At 38.6% G+C, this 7500-nt stretch overlaps 1 protein-coding gene across 1 annotated transcript in view; it reads right to left on the reverse strand.

The window, feature by feature from the left end:
* Window positions 1-7500, reverse strand: part of mgat4b (alpha-1,3-mannosyl-glycoprotein 4-beta-N-acetylglucosaminyltransferase B) — a 151030-nt gene that overhangs the window by 58201 nt on the left and 85329 nt on the right. The window lies entirely within an intron of this gene.

A 7500-nucleotide genomic window follows, 5' to 3' on the forward strand; every position in this document is an offset into this window, starting at 1 on the left:
CAAACCTGAGGTAAAATATTGACACCCCCCCCCCCCCACAAACACACACACGTACACACATGTATGCACACACGTACGCACATACACACATGTATGCACACATGTACACACACATACAATCACGCACAAACACACAGACATGAACCAGCAAACCTGAGATGTCTGAGGTAAAATATTTACACACACATATCACACATACAGGTGCACACGCGAACACATACACATACATGCATACACAAACCCATACGCACACACACGCAAACACACACAGACATATGAACCAGTACACAAACACACACTCACACTCACACACACACACACACACACACACACACACACACACACACACACACACACACACTCATTCAATCACACACACAATCACACACAAATGAAACAGCAAGCCTAAGGTGTCTGAGGTGAAATACTCAAAAACAAACACACGGTCGCGGACGTACACAGGTGTGGAAAAGCAAGCTCAGTCAGTCACAAGGGAATTAATAAAATCAGGTACTGAAGTAGGGTGAGGATGACTGGGGTGCAGTCAGCATTCCAACTCATCCCAAAGGTCTATAGTAGGGCTGAGGTTTGAGCTCTATAACAGGCCATTTAAGCTATTCCACGCCAATCCATCAAGTTGGTTTGTGCACAGGGGCATTGTCATGCTGAAACAAGTTAATGTGAGGGGAAAATAGAATTCTACAGCACCCAAAGACTCAAATACTTCTTGTGTGCTTCGAACTTTGTGCTAACAGTTTGTGTAAGAACAACAAATGGCTGGAAAAGGCAGGTGTTCCAGTTCTTTTGTTCATATACAAGGGGTATTCAAATCAACCTGGGAATTTTATATTTACAGGTATAAAAATGGATGCTAGTGTGGCTGGTGTGTCATATTACTGATAGGTGGCACACATGTTGCGGGACGGTCCAGAGAACGTTAATCAAGATGCCAGACAACAATGTTAGTGCGTGCATGGAACAGCACGTGGTGATGAAGCGATAAAACCCTTCAGAAGACTTCAAACACAGTATGGTAATAAAGCACTCAGCCGTATTAAGATCTTTGAATGGTATAAACGTTTGAAAGGTGGCAATACATCCGTCAGTGACGATCCCGGTCATGGTGGTTCCCTGATGACAAAGTGAAGCAGGCTGTCCAAGGATGGTTCAGGTATACTGACAAATCTTGCTATGCCGAATCTTTCCAGAAATTAGTTAAACCCTGGGATAGGTGTATAAATGTAGCAGGGGAGTACTTCCCAAAAAAATGCAGCTGTCATTAAATCAACCCCTCCTTATATTGAGATATTAACAATACACAGTACTCAATAATGATGTAGTTTTGCAAAAGTTTTACCAATAAAGTGACAACTAAACAGTGTTTTATACGTATAGATTTTCTTTCCAAAAAAAACTCAGAGTAAAAATGTGTGTAAAATGTGTTACAATGGTGTTATAAAGGCTCTGACACCTGACCATACACATAAACCCCAGGAAGAGGTAGATTAAAGGTGGTAAATATATCACGCTATTGATACTGTCATATTGCCCAGCTGTACGAAGGAATAAAAACATCCTGTCTTTGAAACAACAATTCCCCATTTCTGTTACAAGACTGAAATGATAGTATTTCCCCTTATACAGCTTTGTGAGAAAGAAAACCCTTTGAGTTCTTGGTTAAAGAGGACAGAGTCATCGATCACACGGCTGTAAAAGAGCTCGGCCATAAACCCGAGGTCTAACAGCACAAACTCTTCTATCTTTCCCTGACTGAGAGCAGGCAGCAGAGGACAAAGAGAAAAAACAGCATTACGATAATAGGAACATAATAGAATAAAAAACAAAATAAATGTCCTTTAACGTACGTTCTGACGATTGCACTTACTGATTTACTACACAATTACTCTGTCATGAATCTCAAGGTGATAAGGTTAGAACCTGTGTCTGTCCAGACTGTATGTGACTCGACTGATGATGAGCGCATGAAGAATTTAGTGAGAATTGTTGCTAACCACGATGATGCAATATGGCATCATACCAAAAAGTACAGGCCCTAAATAAATGCTCTTTTCAGATTACTGGGGGCATCATCTGTGCTTCTATTACACAACCTGAATCCAAATGTCACACTTTTCTAGGAAATCCAGATTTGGCTAAATATTGAAATTAAATACCATGTGTATTCAGCTTAAAAAGAAAACTATTTTATTGTACATGATCAATTCAGAACAGGAAACCATTATTATAATTTCATGAAAAGACTTGCTTTATTGATCATTTGGCATAATGTGTCTGCTTTATTTAGCTTTTAATTTAGAGTATTTTGTTTGTATATACTGCTATAGAATGGCAGCACAGACAGACAGACAGACAGACAGACAGACAGACAGACAGACAGACAGACTCTCAATTTAGATTTTATTCTTATTCAGCACATTAAACAACCTACTAAATGCTTAATCACTATTAGACTCTTTTGAGTGTGTGAACACTACAGTATTAAGTCACATACAGTTATACTACATAAATGTGTGAACGTCAATCTGCTGCAGCAGAATCAATAAAACAACAAATATCACAAAAGTAGTGATGTAAAAATCCTCATTGTTTGTGCCTTTTCTTTATTAAATATTTTATATTTCATATATTTTAGATTGGATTTTCACATATCCCTGCTGTTTTATAAATACTTCAATGGCAACATGAAGTATCAAAGTCTATATCACGTTCTGAGGACAGGGTGATGACTTTAGATATTTTGACATATCTAGACAAGCGGCGGTCCAGCGGAGCCCTGAGAGCGGCATGCTGAGATAAAAAAAATCCACCGCTTTGTTCCAGACGCTGCAGGACGCACAGAGCTGCTCCAAGGACCGGCCAATAAATCCTTCTCGCTCAACAAAAGCGTCGGGTTTAACTGAGCCATTAACCGATGAATAAATCATCAAGCAATTACTGGGTCACACGGTCATGCTTTGGCAAGAGACGGGGGCCAAAATGGCGTTCGGTTTAAAAAGTGCTTTTTATTACGGCTAGGGTGATGGTGATAGATGGTACGAAGTGTCCGGTTATTAATCAGACGAGACGCGAGTCTAAACTAAAAGCACTGTACAAACTCAGAGCTGTGCCTTCTAACACTGTTTTTATCTCTCACACATTCATGTATGATTGCTTCTTTATCTCTCTCTTTCTCTCTCTCTCACACACACACACACACACACACACACACACACACACACACACACACACACACACACACACACACACACTCACCATGGAAGTATATTGGTATATTTCTTACTTATCTATCATTCGCAAATAATTTGGCTGAATTTAAAGATTGAATCAGCATGGCAGAAGAAGAGCATGGATCTGAAGAACAAGTGAGAGGAAGAGATGAGAGCGAGGAGCGAGTGCACATGAGAACGAGAGAGAAAGAGAGAGAGAGAGAGAGAGAGAGAGAGAGAGAGAGAGAGAGTAATGGTGTGTAATGGCAGTGCCTTGCCATTGCACTTTGTGTGCCCTTTTAAAGTTGGGATGCAATAAAAATGAGAGATGGCATGTGCTTAAACTACACTTAGAGCTGAAAGTGGAGTCTGGGGACCTCACACACACACACACACACACACACACACACACACACACACACACACACACACACATAGCAAGTCCTGATAGATCACAGCTTCAATTATCCATTAACTCCTCCCAGTGTGTTAATTAATGTGAACTTGTTCGCATGAGCACGCATGCAGCGCTGTAAATAAATTGGTTCAATGTTAACAGGATGATGCGAGCTGTCCTCAGAGAGTGTTAGGACCTTTGGGGAGGGATAGCGTGTATCATTCCTGAGCAAATGCCCACAAATAGCTGAAAATCTAAAGACATCGCTGGCCTCGAGCTACAATTTTTCTTTTAAACTGCTCGATATGGCCTTCTTTCTCGCGGTTATGTGCTGTTGCCCGCAGCAAGGGCTGAGCACCATGGATTATTAACTTACATAACATACCTGGCACCAGACCTGTATAACGCTGACTAACTTTGATTTTTACTCGCACAAACAAGTTTGCAGTGCGCAGGTTTATATGAGGTGGAATCAAAAAGTTTCAAGACGAGCTCTGTTTACAAGAAAGTACTTTTTTTATCTACGTTTACACACCATCACCTTTAAAATAGTCCCCTTGCACAGCAATACAGCGCCATTGTTGTACAACATTATTGTAATCGGCTATATATTAACTTGTTTGGAGAAAAATGGTAGTTTTATGTAAAATCAGACAATGAGGACCAAAATGGCACAATCCTTGTTTCATATCACCTCTGCAAAGATCTGACTATTCGAGGTCGCCCCCAATATATATATATATATATATATATTTATATATTAGTAATATAAAAATATATTATATATTATGTATTAGTATATATAAAATTATAATATATCAAATGAATTTACTTTTTTCAATGGTAGTGTTTTTGTGTAAGTGTTGATATTCGCATAGTTTTATTTTTCAATATTAACATTTATAATGTCATTTGTGCAACACATTTGTGCGCAATTAGAAAATGCTGAATATTTGGTCCATATTATATAATGTCGGTTTACCCGCACTGTTGGAAAACAACAGGATTTATTCTACAATCAACTTATCTTGAACTCGGAAGAATATCCTGTTTTGGCCTCTGCATATTTCACAGGGGGGAAAAAAAACAACATTTATCTTTGTTTATTTCTGATGCTATGTTGATTTGACCCCAATTGCTGAGCTCAGCGTTAAGAAGACCCTCTTGAGTTCCTACATAAGTATTCCAAGTTATTTTTTTTTTTGTTGGAGGTTAAACACTATTAAACTTAAATGGATTTCCCAGCAATGCCTCAACCTCACTTTTCTGTGCAGTTCAGTTTTCCTTCTCAGACCACCGGCTTCCATCATACCTGATAACTTGTGGAGCAGAGGAAGTAGCTGACCATGCACCCTACAGTATATCAGAACATTGTGAAACAAAGAATAAAATTTTTACTTAATCCATGAATGTCAACTGCTTCCTTTTTTATTTCACTGAACAATGATATTTGAGAAAAGAAGCTTATAAGCGTAGGGCTTTGGAAGCGTTTGTGAATTGAGGGTGGAGCAGTGGTAAGTGAATGGTAAGAAGTGTACACCTGTGCTGAATTTTAATTATGAGTGTTCTCTGTTTCATTAAGCAGCGGTGGGGATAAAAGGGGAGAGACAAGATCCTTGGAGAGAGTGAAAGCGAGCAGAACGCATACAGCCTAAAAAAGTAAAGTGAAAACTTACAAAATAAAAAGATTTTTTTAAAAAGAGTTTTTCCAAAGGCTGCCTTCAGTTTCCTTTAACCACTTCACAAAATCTCTTGTTCCTCAGGCATAACTTTATGACCACCAACAGATGAAGTGAATAAAAAGATAACAAAACTATTATCTCCTCATCATGACACCTGTTAGTGGGTGCGGTATAATAGGCAGAAAGTGAACAAGTTGAGGTGTTAGAAGCAGAATAAAATGGGTGAGCGTAAGAATTTGAGCGGGTTTGACAAGGGCCAAATTGTGATGCCTAGACGTCTGGGTCAGAGCATCTCCAAAAATGCAGCTCCTGTGGAATGTTCCCAATCTGCAGTGGTCAGTATCTATCAAAGGTGGTCCACGGAAAGAACAGTGGTGAACCGGCAACAGGGTCATGGGTGGCCAACGCTCACTGATGCATGTGGGGAGTGAAGGCTGGCCCGTGTGGTCCGATCCATTATTCCTGCATCTAATTTGCACTTGATTTTGGATGGTTAGTTGGATTGTATTGGGCCCTAGCTATAAACACTATATGGACAAATGTATTGGGACTCCTGACATAAACTTAGGACTTAAAATTGGAAGCACACTTTGGAGGCAATTTCCCTTCACCTAACTGGGACCTTTTCCTTACATCAGTACCTGACTTAACTAACACCCTTGTTGCTAAATGAGCACAAATCTTCCGAGGCACACCCCAAAATCTAGTGATACATCTTTCCGGAAAAGTGGAGATCATTATAACAGCAAATGGGGACTAAATGTGGAATGAGATTTTCAAAAAGCACAACTATTTTGTCCACAAAATTGCCCATATAGTGCATAAAGCATTAGATAAAAATGAACACACCAATAATCAAAGGAAAATAAGTGTATATTATAATTTATAATATATTGTTTCAGTAGTCTAATCCTTCATATATTAATTTAGTATTTGTATTTTTATATGGTACTTGATATGCCTCTATTTTAAGTTAGCAGTTGCCTTGTATTGCATCTGATGGCTGATTTAATGCACGAAATGCGATTTGGTTTATTGCTTCAGGTTCTATTGTTCAATTTTCTTTTAGCTTGTGGGCCAGTGCTTGTTTGAAAATGGAATGAGCTAGCCGCAAAACAAAAAAAAGGAAAAAAAAAATCTAAAAAGGACTGCACAATAAATACCTGGAAAGTACACACACAGATCATTTGAATAATCTGAAAGGATCAAATTATATTTCAGGTCTGAAAACAGTTATTTTTCCCCCATGTATCTGTTTATTTATTTTATGAAGTAAAGTTGTTCATGTTTGATTATGGCAATATCTCTAAAGCGTGTGTGAATATAACATTCTTCAATTCAGCAAAATGGGAAAGATCCTGCTGCTTGCTATAATTTGATGTCACGTTTTAAAAGACTCCTGCTGAGGATTTTCTTGCTTCAGCACTCTGTCAGGCAGAAGAAGGGTCTTCTCTCTTTTTTCTGATGTTTTCCAGACAGGTTTGCCCCTTTTTATAAAGCCTTCAAAAAAATCTTTCAAAGCAGTTTCAAAGCTCAGTCTTTCTTCGGGTCAGCCATCTCACAACTGCCCAAAAAATACAAATATACCATGCACATGTGTGTAAATATTATAACCATGCTGCTTATCACTTTAATAGGAACAGCTGTACATCTGCTCATTCATGCAATTCTTCACACTTCATGCATGAACAGTGAAATTTATAACATCATGCAGATACGGGTCAGGAGCTTCATTTACATTCAACACATCAGAATGGTGGAAAAATAATACCTTTGATATCGGAATCTGATATCTGACAGCTAAAACTCCATGGTGATGAAGGAGCTCAAAGGACAATGATTGAGTCTTTCCAAGCTAACAGGAAATGTGCAGAAACTTAAATAAGCATGCTTTACAACCACATTGAGGAAAAAAAGCATCTTGTAGATGAGTTCTAAGAGTACAAGATCACACTGGGTTCCACATTTGGAGAAGAATAGGAATCTGAGGCTACAGTGATTACAAGCACACCTAAACTGTAGAGGAAAAAAACTGGCAAAAAGACCAGGTGAAGTTTTTTTATGACATTTGTTAGACACCCATATCCAAAGCAGCTGTATACTTGTAAATGAGCAAAGGCAGCTTGGTGGTCCATGTGTTGTAAAAATGAATAGCATTCACTGTTAACAAAATTAATATTTTCCATTGTATTTT

The sequence above is a fragment of the Silurus aristotelis genome, assembly GCF_946808225.1.
Source record: "Silurus aristotelis genome assembly, chromosome: 14".
Lineage (NCBI taxonomy): Eukaryota > Metazoa > Chordata > Actinopteri > Siluriformes > Siluridae > Silurus > Silurus aristotelis.